The sequence below is a fragment of the Eubalaena glacialis genome, chromosome 1 (assembly GCF_028564815.1).
Source record: "Eubalaena glacialis isolate mEubGla1 chromosome 1, mEubGla1.1.hap2.+ XY, whole genome shotgun sequence".
Classification (NCBI taxonomy): Eukaryota; Metazoa; Chordata; class Mammalia; order Artiodactyla; family Balaenidae; genus Eubalaena; species Eubalaena glacialis.
The window spans coordinates 92,138,219-92,154,792 of record NC_083716.1 but is presented as its reverse complement, the minus strand read 5'-3'; the positions used below and the strand labels follow the sequence as shown (position 1 = coordinate 92,154,792).

Here is a 16,574-nt window from a genome sequence, read left to right as displayed (position 1 = left end):
CCGTCCGTGCGGCCCGCGAGGCCCTCGACCTGCACTTGGCCGCCCCCACCGGAGCCCAGCCGCGCCGCAGCCCCCTGTCTGCCCGTGTGTCTCTCCACAGCTCCCTCCGGAAAAAGCCCCCCCCTCCGCCGTTTCGCCACGACCGGGGGCGGGAGCGGGGGCGGGGGCCGGGGCCGCTTCTCCGGGCCTGCCGGCCACCAGGGCCGGGGTCCTGTGCTCGGCGGGCGGCGTGGGGGCAAGGGGGGGCCTTGCTGGGGCTAAGGGGCCGTGCCCACTCCATGGTGGCTCCCAGTGGCTTCGGGCCAGCTGCTGCCCGGCCGGAGGGCCGGCCCGGCCGTGGCCGGGCTGCGCCTAACTCCGCGTGGGCGGGCAGGGGGGGATGCCCAAGGGACCGCGGCCGCCGGGCCCTGAAGCCTCCGGGGCCGCGTCCCTGTGAGCGTCGAGCGGGATCTGCGGCGGGGCGCCAAGCGCCGACGGGCCTGGAGCGTCCCGCCCGCCCTGGGCTGCGAGGTGGCCCACCACTCCGCCACCCCCGGGTCCCCGAGGCCTCCTGTCGCCTGCCTGGGCGGGCGGCAGGGCCCTGCGGGAGAGGGCTGGCCGCCGGCATGGCGGTAAGGCGCAGGCGCCAGCGAAGCTGGGCCTCAAGAGGCACCGCGCAGGCCCCTCCTGCGTCTACGGCCATACCACCCTGAACGCGCCCGATCTCGTCTGATCTCGGAAGCTAAGCAGGGTCGGGCCTGGTTAGTACTTGGATGGGAGACCGCCTGGGAATACCGGGTGCTGTAGGCTTTTTGCCTCCCGCTCCGCCTTCTCCTTTAGTCGCCCGCCGCCTCCGCCCCCGCCCCCGCCCCCGCCCCCGCCGGGCACCGCTGCAGGCCCCACCTCCTCCGGCCCCTCCCACCACAGCGCGCCAGAGGGGGCGCTCTCCGCCTGCCTGGCCGGCCAGGCGGCCAGAAGGCGGCCCTGGAAGGCAGCCGCATCCCAGCCGCTCCCGGGGTGGCTGGCCTGAACCCAGACTCCGCCTCAGGCCCGGGTGCCGGCCGTGCGGCCCGCGAGCCCCTTGACCTGCACCTGGCCGCCCCCACCAGCGCCCAGCCCCGGCGCAGCCACCTATCTGCCGGTGTGTCTCTCCACAGCTCCCTCCGGAAAAAGCCCCCCCTCCGCCGTTTCGCCACGGCCGGGGGCGGGAGCGGGGGCGGGGGCCGGGGCCGGTGCTCCGGGCCGGCCGGCCACAAGGCGCCGGGTCCTGTGCTCGGCGGGTGGCGTGGGGGCAAGGGTGGCCTTGCTGGGGCTAAGGGGCCGTGCCGACTCAATGGTGGCTCCCAGTGGGTTAAGGGCCGACTGCCGTCGGGCAGGAGGGCCGGCCCGGGCTGCGGCTGGGCTGCGCCTAGCGCCGCGTGGGCGGGCAGAGGGGAGGCCCAAGGGACCGCGGGCCCCGGGCCCTGAAGCCTCCGGGGCCACGTCCCTGTGAGCGACGTGCGGGATCTGGGGCGGGGCGCCAAGCGCCGAACGGTTTGGTGGGTCCCGCCCGCCCTGGGCTGGGAGGTCGCCGAACCCTCCGCCACCCCCCTGGTACCCGAGGCCGCCGTTGCCCTGCCTGGGCGGGCGGCGGGGCCCTGCCGGGGCGGGCTGGCCGCCGGGCTGGCGGGGAGGCGCAAGCGCCAGCGAAGCTGGGCCTCAAGAGGCACTCCGCGGGCCCCTTTTAACGTCTACGGCCATACCACCCTGAACGCGCCCGATCTCGTCTGATCTCGGAAGCTAAGCAGGGTCGGGCCTGGTTAGTACTTGGATGGGAGACCGCCTGGGAATACCGGGTGCTGTAGGCTTTTTGCCTCCCGCTCCGCCTTCTCCTTTAGTCGCCCGCGGCCTAGGCCGAGGCCGAGGCCGAGGCCGAGGCCGCTGCCTCCGCCCCCGCCCCCGCCCCCGCCGGGCAGCGCTGCAGGCCCCACCTCCTCCGGCCCCTCCCACCACAGCGCGCCAGAGGGGGCGCTCCGCGCCGGCCTGGCCGGCCAGGCGGCCAGAAGGCGGCCCTGGAAGGCAGCCGCCACCCCAGCCGCTCCCGTGGTGGCTGGCCCGGACCCAGACTCCGCCGCAGGCCGGGGTGCCGTCCGTGCGGCCCACGAAGCCCTCGACCTGCACTTGGCCGCCCCCACCGGAGCCCAGCCGCGCCGCAGCCCCCTGTCTGCCCGTGTGTCTCTCCACAGCTCCCTCCGGAAAAAGCCCACCCTTTGCCACTTTGCCACGGCCGAGAGTGGGAGCGGGGTCGTGGGCTGGGACCGGTTCGCTGGGCTGGCTAGACACCAGGCGCCGGGAACTTTGCTCGGCAGTTGGCGTGGGGGCAAGGGTGGCGTTGCTGTGTCTAAGGGGCCGTGCCGGCTCAATGGTGGCTCCCAGTGGCTTCGGGCCAACTGCCGTTGGGCAGGCGGGCCGGCCAGGCCGTGGCTGGGCTGCGCCTAGCACTGTGTGGATTGACAGGGTGGGGAATGCACAAGGGACCGAGGGCCACAGGCCCTTAAGCCTCCGGGGCCAAGTCCTGTGAGCGTTGAGCGGCTCTGGGGCGGAGGGCCAAGCGCCTACAGGCCTGGAGGGTCCCGCCTGACCTGAGCTGCGAAGTCGCCCACAACTCCACCACCCCCGGGCCCTCGAGGCCTCCTGTCGCTTGCCTGGGCGGACGGCAGGGCCGCGCCGGAGAGGGTTGGCTGCCGGGCTGGCGGTAAGTCGCCAGCACCAGCGAAGCTAAGCCTCAAGAGGCACACCGTGGCCCCCGCTGCATTCTACGGCCACACCTCCCTGAACGCACCACACCTCGTCTGATCTCGGAAGCTAATCAGGGTCTGGCCTGTTTCGTACCTGGATGGGAGACCACATGGGAATACCGAGTGCTGTAGGCTTTTTTGCCTCCCGCTCCGCCTTGACATTTAGTGGCCCGCGGCCGAGGCCGCCTCCGCCCCCGCTGAGCACCGCTGCAGGCCTCACCTCCTCACGTCCCTCCCAACACAGCGCGCCGGAGGGATCGCTCCCCGCCGAGCTGGCTGGACATGCGGCCAGAATGCGGCCCTGGAAGGCAGCCGCCACCCCAGCCGCTCCCGTGGTGGCTGGCCCGGACCCAGACTCCGCCGCAGGCCGGGGTGCCGTCCGTGCGGCCCGCGAGGCCCTCGACCTGCACTTGGCCGCCCCCACCGGAGCCCAGCCGCGCCGCAGCCCCCTGTCTGCCCGTGTGTCTCTCCACAGCTCCCTCCGGAAAAAGCCCCCCCCTCCGCCGTTTCGCCACGGCCGGGGGCGGGAGTGGGGGCGGGGGCCGGGGCCGCTTCTCCGGGCCTGCCGGCCACCAGGGCCGGGGTCCTGTGCTCGGCGGGCGGCGTGGGGGCAAGGGGGGGCCTTGCTGGGGCTAAGGGGCCGTGCCCACTCCATGGTGGCTCCCAGTGGCTTCGGGCCAGCTGCTGCCCGGCCGGAGGGCCGGCCCGGCCGTGGCCGGGCTGCGCCTAACTCCGCGTGGGCGGGCAGGGGGGGATGCCCAAGGGACCGCGGCCGCCGGGCCCTGAAGCCTCCGGGGCCGCGTCCCTGTGAGCGTCGAGCGGGATCTGCGGCGGGGCGCCAAGCGCCGACGGGCCTGGAGCGTCCCGCCCGCCCTGGGCTGCGAGGTGGCCCACCACTCCGCCACCCCCGGGTCCCCGAGGCCTCCTGTCGCCTGCCTGGGCGGGCGGCAGGGCCCTGCCGGAGAGGGCTGGCCGCCGGCATGGCGGTAAGGCGCAGGCGCCAGCGAAGCTGGGCCTCAAGAGGTACCGCGCGGGCCCCTCCTGCGTCTACGGCCATACCACCCTGAACGCGCCCGATCTCGTCTGATCTCGGAAGCTAAGCAGGGTCGGGCCTGGTTAGTACTTGGATGGGAGACCGCCTGGGAATACCGGGTGCTGTAGGCTTTTTGCCTCCCGCTCCGCCTTCTCCTTTAGTCGCCCGCCGCCTCCGCCCCCGCCCCCGCCCCCGCCGGGCAGCGCTGCAGGCCCCACCTCCTCCGGCCCCTCCCACCACAGCGCGCCAGAGGGGGCGCTCCGCGCCGGCCTGGCCGGCCAGGCGGCCAGAAGGCGGCCCTGGAAGGCAGCCGCCACCCCAGCCGCTCCCGTGGTGGCTGGCCCGGACCCAGACTCCGCCGCAGGCCGGGGTGCCGTCCGTGCGGCCCACGAAGCCCTCGACCTGCACTTGGCCGCCCCCACCGGAGCCCAGCCGCGCCGCAGCCCCCTGTCTGCCCGTGTGTCTCTCCACAGCTCCCTCCGGAAAAAGCCCACCCTTTGCCACTTCGCCACGGCCGAGAGTGGGAGCGGGGTCGTGGGCTGGGACCGGTTCGCTGGGCTGGCTAGACACCAGGCGCCGGGAACTTTGCTCGGCAGTTGGCGTGGGGGCAAGGGTGGCGTTGCTGTGTCTAAGGGGCCGTGCCGGCTCAATGGTGGCTCCCAGTGGCTTCGGGCCAACTGCCGTTGGGCAGGCGGGCCGGCCAGGCCGTGGCTGGGCTGCGCCTAGCACTGTGTGGATTGACAGGGTGGGGAATGCACAAGGGACCGAGGGCCACAGGCCCTTAAGCCTCCGGGGCCAAGTCCTGTGAGCGTTGAGCGGCTCTGGGGCGGAGGGCCAAGCGCCTACAGGCCTGGAGGGTCCCGCCTGACCTGAGCTGCGAAGTCGCCCACAACTCCACCACCCCCGGGCCCTCGAGGCCTCCTGTCGCTTGCCTGGGCGGACGGCAGGGCCGCGCCGGAGAGGGTTGGCTGCCGGGCTGGCGGTAAGTCGCCAGCACCAGCGAAGCTAAGCCTCAAGAGGCACACCGTGGCCCCCGCTGCATTCTACGGCCACACCTCCCTGAACGCACCACACCTCGTCTGATCTCGGAAGCTAATCAGGGTCTGGCCTGTTTCGTACCTGGATGGGAGACCACATGGGAATACCGAGTGCTGTAGGCTTTTTTGCCTCCCGCTCCGCCTTGACATTTAGTGGCCCGCGGCCGAGGCCGCCTCCGCCCCCGCTGAGCACCGCTGCAGGCCTCACCTCCTCACGTCCCTCCCAACACAGCGCGCCGGAGGGATCGCTCCCCGCCGAGCTGGCTGGACATGCGGCCAGAATGCGGCCCTGGAAGGCAGCCGCCACCCCAGCCGCTCCCGTGGTGGCTGGCCCGGACCCAGACTCCGCCGCAGGCCGGGGTGCCGTCCGTGCGGCCCGCGAGGCCCTCGACCTGCACTTGGCCGCCCCCACCGGAGCCCAGCCGCGCCGCAGCCCCCTGTCTGCCCGTGTGTCTCTCCACAGCTCCCTCCGGAAAAAGCCCCCCCCTCCGCCGTTTCGCCACGGCCGGGGGCGGGAGCGGGGGCGGGGGCCGGGGCCGCTTCTCCGGGCCTGCCGGCCACCAGGGCCGGGGTCCTGTGCTCGGCGGGCGGCGTGGGGGCAAGGGGGGGCCTTGCTGGGGCTAAGGGGCCGTGCCCACTCCATGGTGGCTCCCAGTGGCTTCGGGCCAGCTGCTGCCCGGCCGGAGGGCCGGCCCGGCCGTGGCCGGGCTGCGCCTAACTCCGCGTGGGCGGGCAGGGGGGGATGCCCAAGGGACCGCGGCCGCCGGGCCCTGAAGCCTCCGGGGCCGCGTCCCTGTGAGCGTCGAGCGGGATCTGCGGCGGGGCGCCAAGCGCCGACGGGCCTGGAGCGTCCCGCCCGCCCTGGGCTGCGAGGTGGCCCACCACTCCGCCACCCCCGGGTCCCCGAGGCCTCCTGTCGCCTGCCTGGGCGGGCGGCAGGGCCCTGCGGGAGAGGGCTGGCCGCCGGCATGGCGGTAAGGCGCAGGCGCCAGCGAAGCTGGGCCTCAAGAGGCACCGCGCGGGCCCCTCCTGCGTCTACGGCCATACCACCCTGAACGCGCCCGATCTCGTCTGATCTCGGAAGCTAAGCAGGGTCGGGCCTGGTTAGTACTTGGATGGGAGACCGCCTGGGAATACCGGGTGCTGTAGGCTTTTTGCCTCCCGCTCCGCCTTCTCCTTTAGTCGCCCGCCGCCTCCGCCCCCGCCCCCGCCCCCGCCCCCGCCGGGCACCGCTGCAGGCCCCACCTCCTCCGGCCCCTCCCACCACAGCGCGCCAGAGGGGGCGCTCTCCGCCTGCCTGGCCGGCCAGGCGGCCAGAAGGCGGCCCTGGAAGGCAGCCGCATCCCAGCCGCTCCCGGGGTGGCTGGCCTGAACCCAGACTCCGCCTCAGGCCCGGGTGCCGGCCGTGCGGCCCGCGAGCCCCTTGACCTGCACCTGGCCGCCCCCACCAGCGCCCAGCCCCGGCGCAGCCACCTATCTGCCGGTGTGTCTCTCCACAGCTCCCTCCGGAAAAAGCCCCCCCTCCGCCGTTTCGCCACGGCCGGGGGCGGGAGCGGGGGCGGGGGCCGGGGCCGGTGCTCCGGGCCGGCCGGCCACAAGGCGCCGGGTCCTGTGCTCGGCGGGTGGCGTGGGGGCAAGGGTGGCCTTGCTGGGGCTAAGGGGCCGTGCCGACTCAATGGTGGCTCCCAGTGGGTTAAGGGCCGACTGCCGTCGGGCAGGAGGGCCGGCCCGGGCTGCGGCTGGGCTGCGCCTAGCGCCGCGTGGGCGGGCAGAGGGGAGGCCGAAGGGACCGCGGGCCCCGGGCCCTGAAGCCTCCGGGGCCACGTCCCTGTGAGCGACGTGCGGGATCTGGGGCGGGGCGCCAAGCGCCGAACGGTTTGGTGGGTCCCGCCCGCCCTGGGCTGGGAGGTCGCCGAACCCTCCGCCACCCCCCTGGTACCCGAGGCCGCCGTTGCCCTGCCTGGGCGGGCGGCGGGGCCCTGCCGGGGCGGGCTGGCCGCCGGGCTGGCGGGGAGGCGCAAGCGCCAGCGAAGCTGGGCCTCAAGAGGCACTCCGCGGGCCCCTTTTAACGTCTACGGCCATACCACCCTGAACGCGCCCGATCTCGTCTGATCTCGGAAGCTAAGCAGGGTCGGGCCTGGTTAGTACTTGGATGGGAGACCGCCTGGGAATACCGGGTGCTGTAGGCTTTTTGCCTCCCGCTCCGCCTTCTCCTTTAGTCGCCCGCGGCCTAGGCCGAGGCCGAGGCCGAGGCCGAGGCCGCTGCCTCCGCCCCCGCCCCCGCCCCCGCCGGGCAGCGCTGCAGGCCCCACCTCCTCCGGCCCCTCCCACCACAGCGCGCCAGAGGGGGCGCTCCGCGCCGGCCTGGCCGGCCAGGCGGCCAGAAGGCGGCCCTGGAAGGCAGCCGCCACCCCAGCCGCTCCCGTGGTGGCTGGCCCGGACCCAGACTCCGCCGCAGGCCGGGGTGCCGTCCGTGCGGCCCACGAAGCCCTCGACCTGCACTTGGCCGCCCCCACCGGAGCCCAGCCGCGCCGCAGCCCCCTGTCTGCCCGTGTGTCTCTCCACAGCTCCCTCCGGAAAAAGCCCACCCTTTGCCACTTCGCCACGGCCGAGAGTGGGAGCGGGGTCGTGGGCTGGGACCGGTTCGCTGGGCTGGCTAGACACCAGGCGCCGGGAACTTTGCTCGGCAGTTGGCGTGGGGGCAAGGGTGGCGTTGCTGTGTCTAAGGGGCCGTGCCGGCTCAATGGTGGCTCCCAGTGGCTTCGGGCCAACTGCCGTTGGGCAGGCGGGCCGGCCAGGCCGTGGCTGGGCTGCGCCTAGCACTGTGTGGATTGACAGGGTGGGGAATGCACAAGGGACCGAGGGCCACAGGCCCTTAAGCCTCCGGGGCCAAGTCCTGTGAGCGTTGAGCGGCTCTGGGGCGGAGGGCCAAGCGCCTACAGGCCTGGAGGGTCCCGCCTGACCTGAGCTGCGAAGTCGCCCACAACTCCACCACCCCCGGGCCCTCGAGGCCTCCTGTCGCTTGCCTGGGCGGACGGCAGGGCCGCGCCGGAGAGGGTTGGCTGCCGGGCTGGCGGTAAGTCGCCAGCACCAGCGAAGCTAAGCCTCAAGAGGCACACCGTGGCCCCCGCTGCATTCTACGGCCACACCTCCCTGAACGCACCACACCTCGTCTGATCTCGGAAGCTAATCAGGGTCTGGCCTGTTTCGTACCTGGATGGGAGACCACATGGGAATACCGAGTGCTGTAGGCTTTTTTGCCTCCCGCTCCGCCTTGACATTTAGTGGCCCGCGGCCGAGGCCGCCTCCGCCCCCGCTGAGCACCGCTGCAGGCCTCACCTCCTCACGTCCCTCCCAACACAGCGCGCCGGAGGGATCGCTCCCCGCCGAGCTGGCTGGACATGCGGCCAGAATGCGGCCCTGGAAGGCAGCCGCCACCCCAGCCGCTCCCGTGGTGGCTGGCCCGGACCCAGACTCCGCCGCAGGCCGGGGTGCCGTCCGTGCGGCCCGCGAGGCCCTCGACCTGCACTTGGCCGCCCCCACCGGAGCCCAGCCGCGCCGCAGCCCCCTGTCTGCCCGTGTGTCTCTCCACAGCTCCCTCCGGAAAAAGCCCCCCCTCCGCCGTTTCGCCACGGCCGGGGGCGGGAGCGGGGGCGGGGGCCGGGGCCGCTTCTCCGGGCCTGCCGGCCACCAGGGCCGGGGTCCTGTGCTCGGCGGGCGGCGTGGGGGCAAGGGGGGGCCTTGCTGGGGCTAAGGGGCCGTGCCCACTCCATGGTGGCTCCCAGTGGCTTCGGGCCAGCTGCTGCCCGGCCGGAGGGCCGGCCCGGCCGTGGCCGGGCTGCGCCTAACTCCGCGTGGGCGGGCAGGGGGGGATGCCCAAGGGACCGCGGCCGCCGGGCCCTGAAGCCTCCGGGGCCGCGTCCCTGTGAGCGTCGAGCGGGATCTGCGGCGGGGCGCCAAGCGCCGACGGGCCTGGAGCGTCCCGCCCGCCCTGGGCTGCGAGGTGGCCCACCACTCCGCCACCCCCGGGTCCCCGAGGCCTCCTGTCGCCTGCCTGGGCGGGCGGCAGGGCCCTGCGGGAGAGGGCTGGCCGCCGGCATGGCGGTAAGGCGCAGGCGCCAGCGAAGCTGGGCCTCAAGAGGCACCGCGCGGGCCCCTCCTGCGTCTACGGCCATACCACCCTGAACGCGCCCGATCTCGTCTGATCTCGGAAGCTAAGCAGGGTCGGGCCTGGTTAGTACTTGGATGGGAGACCGCCTGGGAATACCGGGTGCTGTAGGCTTTTTGCCTCCCGCTCCGCCTTCTCCTTTAGTCGCCCGCCGCCTCCGCCCCCGCCCCCGCCCCCGCCCCCGCCGGGCACCGCTGCAGGCCCCACCTCCTCCGGCCCCTCCCACCACAGCGCGCCAGAGGGGGCGCTCTCCGCCTGCCTGGCCGGCCAGGCGGCCAGAAGGCGGCCCTGGAAGGCAGCCGCATCCCAGCCGCTCCCGGGGTGGCTGGCCTGAACCCAGACTCCGCCTCAGGCCCGGGTGCCGGCCGTGCGGCCCGCGAGCCCCTTGACCTGCACCTGGCCGCCCCCACCAGCGCCCAGCCCCGGCGCAGCCACCTATCTGCCGGTGTGTCTCTCCACAGCTCCCTCCGGAAAAAGCCCCCCCTCCGCCGTTTCGCCACGGCCGGGGGCGGGAGCGGGGGCGGGGGCCGGGGCCGGTGCTCCGGGCCGGCCGGCCACAAGGCGCCGGGTCCTGTGCTCGGCGGGTGGCGTGGGGGCAAGGGTGGCCTTGCTGGGGCTAAGGGGCCGTGCCGACTCAATGGTGGCTCCCAGTGGGTTAAGGGCCGACTGCCGTCGGGCAGGAGGGCCGGCCCGGGCTGCGGCTGGGCTGCGCCTAGCGCCGCGTGGGCGGGCAGAGGGGAGGCCCAAGGGACCGCGGGCCCCGGGCCCTGAAGCCTCCGGGGCCACGTCCCTGTGAGCGACGTGCGGGATCTGGGGCGGGGCGCCAAGCGCCGAACGGTTTGGTGGGTCCCGCCCGCCCTGGGCTGGGAGGTCGCCGAACCCTCCGCCACCCCCCTGGTACCCGAGGCCGCCGTTGCCCTGCCTGGGCGGGCGGCGGGGCCCTGCCGGGGCGGGCTGGCCGCCGGGCTGGCGGGGAGGCGCAAGCGCCAGCGAAGCTGGGCCTCAAGAGGCACTCCGCGGGCCCCTTTTAACGTCTACGGCCATACCACCCTGAACGCGCCCGATCTCGTCTGATCTCGGAAGCTAAGCAGGGTCGGGCCTGGTTAGTACTTGGATGGGAGACCGCCTGGGAATACCGGGTGCTGTAGGCTTTTTGCCTCCCGCTCCGCCTTCTCCTTTAGTCGCCCGCGGCCTAGGCCGAGGCCGAGGCCGAGGCCGAGGCCGCTGCCTCCGCCCCCGCCCCCGCCCCCGCCGGGCAGCGCTGCAGGCCCCACCTCCTCCGGCCCCTCCCACCACAGCGCGCCAGAGGGGGCGCTCCGCGCCGGCCTGGCCGGCCAGGCGGCCAGAAGGCGGCCCTGGAAGGCAGCCGCCACCCCAGCCGCTCCCGTGGTGGCTGGCCCGGACCCAGACTCCGCCGCAGGCCGGGGTGCCGTCCGTGCGGCCCACGAAGCCCTCGACCTGCACTTGGCCGCCCCCACCGGAGCCCAGCCGCGCCGCAGCCCCCTGTCTGCCCGTGTGTCTCTCCACAGCTCCCTCCGGAAAAAGCCCACCCTTTGCCACTTCGCCACGGCCGAGAGTGGGAGCGGGGTCGTGGGCTGGGACCGGTTCGCTGGGCTGGCTAGACACCAGGCGCCGGGAACTTTGCTCGGCAGTTGGCGTGGGGGCAAGGGTGGCGTTGCTGTGTCTAAGGGGCCGTGCCGGCTCAATGGTGGCTCCCAGTGGCTTCGGGCCAACTGCCGTTGGGCAGGCGGGCCGGCCAGGCCGTGGCTGGGCTGCGCCTAGCACTGTGTGGATTGACAGGGTGGGGAATGCACAAGGGACCGAGGGCCACAGGCCCTTAAGCCTCCGGGGCCAAGTCCTGTGAGCGTTGAGCGGCTCTGGGGCGGAGGGCCAAGCGCCTACAGGCCTGGAGGGTCCCGCCTGACCTGAGCTGCGAAGTCGCCCACAACTCCACCACCCCCGGGCCCTCGAGGCCTCCTGTCGCTTGCCTGGGCGGACGGCAGGGCCGCGCCGGAGAGGGTTGGCTGCCGGGCTGGCGGTAAGTCGCCAGCACCAGCGAAGCTAAGCCTCAAGAGGCACACCGTGGCCCCCGCTGCATTCTACGGCCACACCTCCCTGAACGCACCACACCTCGTCTGATCTCGGAAGCTAATCAGGGTCTGGCCTGTTTCGTACCTGGATGGGAGACCACATGGGAATACCGAGTGCTGTAGGCTTTTTTGCCTCCCGCTCCGCCTTGACATTTAGTGGCCCGCGGCCGAGGCCGCCTCCGCCCCCGCTGAGCACCGCTGCAGGCCTCACCTCCTCATGTCCCTCCCAACACAGCGCGCCGGAGGGATCGCTCCCCGCCGAGCTGGCTGGACATGCGGCCAGAATGCGGCCCTGGAAGGCAGCCGCCACCCCAGCCGCTCCCGTGGTGGCTGGCCCGGACCCAGACTCCGCCGCAGGCCGGGGTGCCGTCCGTGCGGCCCGCGAGGCCCTCGACCTGCACTTGGCCGCCCCCACCGGAGCCCAGCCGCGCCGCAGCCCCCTGTCTGCCCGTGTGTCTCTCCACAGCTCCCTCCGGAAAAAGCCCCCCCCTCCGCCGTTTCGCCACGGCCGGGGGCGGGAGCGGGGGCGGGGGCCGGGGCCGCTTCTCCGGGCCTGCCGGCCACCAGGGCCGGGGTCCTGTGCTCGGCGGGCGGCGTGGGGGCAAGGGGGGGCCTTGCTGGGGCTAAGGGGCCGTGCCCACTCCATGGTGGCTCCCAGTGGCTTCGGGCCAGCTGCTGCCCGGCCGGAGGGCCGGCCCGGCCGTGGCCGGGCTGCGCCTAACTCCGCGTGGGCGGGCAGGGGGGGATGCCCAAGGGACCGCGGCCGCCGGGCCCTGAAGCCTCCGGGGCCGCGTCCCTGTGAGCGTCGAGCGGGATCTGCGGCGGGGCGCCAAGTGCCGACGGGCCTGGAGCGTCCCGCCCTCCCTGGGCTGCGAGGTGGCCCACCACTCCGCCACCCCCGGGTCCCCGAGGCCTCCTGTCGCCTGCCTGGGCGGGCGGCAGGGCCCTGCCGGAGAGGGCTGGCCGCCGGCATGGCGGTAAGGCGCAGGCGCCAGCGAAGCTGGGCCTCAAGAGGTACCGCGCGGGCCCCTCCTGCGTCTACGGCCATACCACCCTGAACGCGCCCGATCTCGTCTGATCTCGGAAGCTAAGCAGGGTCGGGCCTGGTTAGTACTTGGATGGGAGACCGCCTGGGAATACCGGGTGCTGTAGGCTTTTTGCCTCCCGCTCCGCCTTCTCCTTTAGTCGCCCGCCGCCTCCGCCCCCGCCCCCGCCCCCGCCGGGCAGCGCTGCAGGCCCCACCTCCTCCGGCCCCTCCCACCACAGCGCGCCAGAGGGGGCGCTCCGCGCCGGCCTGGCCGGCCAGGCGGCCAGAAGGCGGCCCTGGAAGGCAGCCGCCACCCCAGCCGCTCCCGTGGTGGCTGGCCCGGACCCAGACTCCGCCGCAGGCCGGGGTGCCGTCCGTGCGGCCCACGAAGCCCTCGACCTGCACTTGGCCGCCCCCACCGGAGCCCAGCCGCGCCGCAGCCCCCTGTCTGCCCGTGTGTCTCTCCACAGCTCCCTCCGGAAAAAGCCCACCCTTTGCCACTTCGCCACGGCCGAGAGTGGGAGCGGGGTCGTGGGCTGGGACCGGTTCGCTGGGCTGGCTAGACACCAGGCGCCGGGAACTTTGCTCGGCAGTTGGCGTGGGGGCAAGGGTGGCGTTGCTGTGTCTAAGGGGCCGTGCCGGCTCAATGGTGGCTCCCAGTGGCTTCGGGCCAACTGCCGTTGGGCAGGCGGGCCGGCCAGGCCGTGGCTGGGCTGCGCCTAGCACTGTGTGGATTGACAGGGTGGGGAATGCACAAGGGACCGAGGGCCACAGGCCCTTAAGCCTCCGGGGCCAAGTCCTGTGAGCGTTGAGCGGCTCTGGGGCGGAGGGCCAAGCGCCTACAGGCCTGGAGGGTCCCGCCTGACCTGAGCTGCGAAGTCGCCCACAACTCCACCACCCCCGGGCCCTCGAGGCCTCCTGTCGCTTGCCTGGGCGGACGGCAGGGCCGCGCCGGAGAGGGTTGGCTGCCGGGCTGGCGGTAAGTCGCCAGCACCAGCGAAGCTAAGCCTCAAGAGGCACACCGTGGCCCCCGCTGCATTCTACGGCCACACCTCCCTGAACGCACCACACCTCGTCTGATCTCGGAAGCTAATCAGGGTCTGGCCTGTTTCGTACCTGGATGGGAGACCACATGGGAATACCGAGTGCTGTAGGCTTTTTTGCCTCCCGCTCCGCCTTGACATTTAGTGGCCCGCGGCCGAGGCCGCCTCCGCCCCCGCTGAGCACCGCTGCAGGCCTCACCTCCTCACGTCCCTCCCAACACAGCGCGCCGGAGGGATCGCTCCCCGCCGAGCTGGCTGGACATGCGGCCAGAATGCGGCCCTGGAAGGCAGCCGCCACCCCAGCCGCTCCCGTGGTGGCTGGCCCGGACCCAGACTCCGCCGCAGGCCGGGGTGCCGTCCGTGCGGCCCGCGAGGCCCTCGACCTGCACTTGGCCGCCCCCACCGGAGCCCAGCCGCGCCGCAGCCCCCTGTCTGCCCGTGTGTCTCTCCACAGCTCCCTCCGGAAAAAGCCCCCCCCTCTGCCTTTTCGCCACGGCCGGGGGCGGGAGCGGGGGCGGGGGCCGGGGCCGCTTCTCCGGGCCTGCCGGCCACCAGGGCCGGGGTCCTGTGCTCGGCGGGCGGCGTGGGGGCAAGGGGGGGCCTTGCTGGGGCTAAGGGGCCGTGCCCACTCCATGGTGGCTCCCAGTGGCTTCGGGCCAGCTGCTGCCCGGCCGGAGGGCCGGCCCGGCCGTGGCCGGGCTGCGCCTAACTCCGCGTGGGCGGGCAGGGGGGGATGCCCAAGGGACCGCGGCCGCCGGGCCCTGAAGCCTCCGGGGCCGCGTCCCTGTGAGCGTCGAGCGGGATCTGCGGCGGGGCGCCAAGCGCCGACGGGCCTGGAGCGTCCCGCCCGCCCTGGGCTGCGAGGTGGCCCACCACTCCGCCACCCCCGGGTCCCCGAGGCCTCCTGTCGCCTGCCTGGGCGGGCGGCAGGGCCCTGCGGGAGAGGGCTGGCCGCCGGCATGGCGGTAAGGCGCAGGCGCCAGCGAAGCTGGGCCTCAAGAGGCACCGCGCGGGCCCCTCCTGCGTCTACGGCCATACCACCCTGAACGCGCCCGATCTCGTCTGATCTCGGAAGCTAAGCAGGGTCGGGCCTGGTTAGTACTTGGATGGGAGACCGCCTGGGAATACCGGGTGCTGTAGGCTTTTTGCCTCCCGCTCCGCCTTCTCCTTTAGTCGCCCGCCGCCTCCGCCCCCGCCCCCGCCCCCGCCCCCGCCGGGCACCGCTGCAGGCCCCACCTCCTCCGGCCCCTCCCACCACAGCGCGCCAGAGGGGGCGCTCTCCGCCTGCCTGGCCGGCCAGGCGGCCAGAAGGCGGCCCTGGAAGGCAGCCGCATCCCAGCCGCTCCCGGGGTGGCTGGCCTGAACCCAGACTCCGCCTCAGGCCCGGGTGCCGGCCGTGCGGCCCGCGAGCCCCTTGACCTGCACCTGGCCGCCCCCACCAGCGCCCAGCCCCGGCGCAGCCACCTATCTGCCGGTGTGTCTCTCCACAGCTCCCTCCGGAAAAAGCCCCCCCTCCGCCGTTTCGCCACGGCCGGGGGCGGGAGCGGGGGCGGGGGCCGGGGCCGGTGCTCCGGGCCGGCCGGCCACAAGGCGCCGGGTCCTGTGCTCGGCGGGTGGCGTGGGGGCAAGGGTGGCCTTGCTGGGGCTAAGGGGCCGTGCCGACTCAATGGTGGCTCCCAGTGGGTTAAGGGCCGACTGCCGTCGGGCAGGAGGGCCGGCCCGGGCTGCGGCTGGGCTGCGCCTAGCGCCGCGTGGGCGGGCAGAGGGGAGGCCGAAGGGACCGCGGGCCCCGGGCCCTGAAGCCTCCGGGGCCACGTCCCTGTGAGCGACGTGCGGGATCTGGGGCGGGGCGCCAAGCGCCGAACGGTTTGGTGGGTCCCGCCCGCCCTGGGCTGGGAGGTCGCCGAACCCTCCGCCACCCCCCTGGTACCCGAGGCCGCCGTTGCCCTGCCTGGGCGGGCGGCGGGGCCCTGCCGGGGCGGGCTGGCCGCCGGGCTGGCGGGGAGGCGCAAGCGCCAGCGAAGCTGGGCCTCAAGAGGCACTCCGCGGGCCCCTTTTAACGTCTACGGCCATACCACCCTGAACGCGCCCGATCTCGTCTGATCTCGGAAGCTAAGCAGGGTCGGGCCTGGTTAGTACTTGGATGGGAGACCGCCTGGGAATACCGGGTGCTGTAGGCTTTTTGCCTCCCGCTCCGCCTTCTCCTTTAGTCGCCCGCGGCCTAGGCCGAGGCCGAGGCCGAGGCCGAGGCCGCTGCCTCCGCCCCCGCCCCCGCCCCCGCCGGGCAGCGCTGCAGGCCCCACCTCCTCCGGCCCCTCCCACCACAGCGCGCCAGAGGGGGCGCTCCGCGCCGGCCTGGCCGGCCAGGCGGCCAGAAGGCGGCCCTGGAAGGCAGCCGCCACCCCAGCCGCTCCCGTGGTGGCTGGCCCGGACCCAGACTCCGCCGCAGGCCGGGGTGCCGTCCGTGCGGCCCACGAAGCCCTCGACCTGCACTTGGCCGCCCCCACCGGAGCCCAGCCGCGCCGCAGCCCCCTGTCTGCCCGTGTGTCTCTCCACAGCTCCCTCCGGAAAAAGCCCACCCTTTGCCACTTCGCCACGGCCGAGAGTGGGAGCGGGGTCGTGGGCTGGGACCGGTTCGCTGGGCTGGCTAGACACCAGGCGCCGGGAACTTTGCTCGGCAGTTGGCGTGGGGGCAAGGGTGGCGTTGCTGTGTCTAAGGGGCCGTGCCGGCTCAATGGTGGCTCCCAGTGGCTTCGGGCCAACTGCCGTTGGGCAGGCGGGCCGGCCAGGCCGTGGCTGGGCTGCGCCTAGCACTGTGTGGATTGACAGGGTGGGGAATGCACAAGGGACCGAGGGCCACAGGCCCTTAAGCCTCCGGGGCCAAGTCCTGTGAGCGTTGAGCGGCTCTGGGGCGGAGGGCCAAGCGCCTACAGGCCTGGAGGGTCCCGCCTGACCTGAGCTGCGAAGTCGCCCACAACTCCACCACCCCCGGGCCCTCGAGGCCTCCTGTCGCTTGCCTGGGCGGACGGCAGGGCCGCGCCGGAGAGGGTTGGCTGCCGGGCTGGCGGTAAGTCGCCAGCACCAGCGAAGCTAAGCCTCAAGAGGCACACCGTGGCCCCCGCTGCATTCTACGGCCACACCTCCCTGAACGCACCACACCTCGTCTGATCTCGGAAGCTAATCAGGGTCTGGCCTGTTTCGTACCTGGATGGGAGACCACATGGGAATACCGAGTGCTGTAGGCTTTTTTGCCTCCCGCTCCGCCTTGACATTTAGTGGCCCGCGGCCGAGGCCGCCTCCGCCCCCGCTGAGCACCGCTGCAGGCCTCACCTCCTCATGTCCCTCCCAACACAGCGCGCCGGAGGGATCGCTCCCCGCCGAGCTGGCTGGACATGCGGCCAGAATGCGGCCCTGGAAGGC

General features: G+C 74.0%; 10 non-coding genes and 6 pseudogenes across 10 annotated transcripts; all 16 read left to right on the top strand.

Moving 5' to 3' along the window:
• The first annotated feature begins 670 nt into the window (after positions 1-670).
• LOC133103879 (5S ribosomal RNA) lies at positions 671-789 on the top strand. Its single transcript, XR_009703406.1, has one exon. It is a non-coding gene; the product is annotated as a 5S ribosomal RNA (ribosomal RNA).
• A 918-nt stretch (positions 790-1,707) lies between these two features.
• On the top strand, positions 1,708-1,826 carry LOC133103826 (5S ribosomal RNA). The gene has a single exon (XR_009703388.1). It is a non-coding gene; the product is annotated as a 5S ribosomal RNA (ribosomal RNA).
• Positions 1,827-2,772: 946 nt separating this feature from the next.
• LOC133075079 (5S ribosomal RNA) lies at positions 2,773-2,891 on the top strand (annotated as a pseudogene).
• A 910-nt stretch (positions 2,892-3,801) lies between these two features.
• On the top strand, positions 3,802-3,920 carry LOC133103768 (5S ribosomal RNA). The gene has a single exon (XR_009703374.1). It is a non-coding gene; the product is annotated as a 5S ribosomal RNA (ribosomal RNA).
• A 910-nt stretch (positions 3,921-4,830) lies between these two features.
• Positions 4,831-4,949, top strand: LOC133075075 (5S ribosomal RNA; annotated as a pseudogene).
• Positions 4,950-5,859: 910 nt separating this feature from the next.
• Positions 5,860-5,978, top strand: LOC133103699 (5S ribosomal RNA). Its single transcript, XR_009703354.1, has one exon. It is a non-coding gene; the product is annotated as a 5S ribosomal RNA (ribosomal RNA).
• Positions 5,979-6,896: 918 nt separating this feature from the next.
• LOC133103644 (5S ribosomal RNA) lies at positions 6,897-7,015 on the top strand. Its single transcript, XR_009703343.1, has one exon. It is a non-coding gene; the product is annotated as a 5S ribosomal RNA (ribosomal RNA).
• A 946-nt stretch (positions 7,016-7,961) lies between these two features.
• Positions 7,962-8,080, top strand: LOC133075071 (5S ribosomal RNA; annotated as a pseudogene).
• Positions 8,081-8,989: 909 nt separating this feature from the next.
• LOC133103598 (5S ribosomal RNA) lies at positions 8,990-9,108 on the top strand. Its single transcript, XR_009703330.1, has one exon. It is a non-coding gene; the product is annotated as a 5S ribosomal RNA (ribosomal RNA).
• Positions 9,109-10,026: 918 nt separating this feature from the next.
• On the top strand, positions 10,027-10,145 carry LOC133103534 (5S ribosomal RNA). The gene has a single exon (XR_009703306.1). It is a non-coding gene; the product is annotated as a 5S ribosomal RNA (ribosomal RNA).
• Positions 10,146-11,091: 946 nt separating this feature from the next.
• LOC133075067 (5S ribosomal RNA) lies at positions 11,092-11,210 on the top strand (annotated as a pseudogene).
• A 910-nt stretch (positions 11,211-12,120) lies between these two features.
• Positions 12,121-12,239, top strand: LOC133103473 (5S ribosomal RNA). Its single transcript, XR_009703293.1, has one exon. It is a non-coding gene; the product is annotated as a 5S ribosomal RNA (ribosomal RNA).
• A 910-nt stretch (positions 12,240-13,149) lies between these two features.
• LOC133075063 (5S ribosomal RNA) lies at positions 13,150-13,268 on the top strand (annotated as a pseudogene).
• A 910-nt stretch (positions 13,269-14,178) lies between these two features.
• Positions 14,179-14,297, top strand: LOC133103413 (5S ribosomal RNA). The gene has a single exon (XR_009703280.1). It is a non-coding gene; the product is annotated as a 5S ribosomal RNA (ribosomal RNA).
• A 918-nt stretch (positions 14,298-15,215) lies between these two features.
• LOC133103341 (5S ribosomal RNA) lies at positions 15,216-15,334 on the top strand. Its single transcript, XR_009703263.1, has one exon. It is a non-coding gene; the product is annotated as a 5S ribosomal RNA (ribosomal RNA).
• A 946-nt stretch (positions 15,335-16,280) lies between these two features.
• On the top strand, positions 16,281-16,399 carry LOC133075061 (5S ribosomal RNA; annotated as a pseudogene).
• The last annotated feature ends 175 nt before the right edge of the window (positions 16,400-16,574 follow it).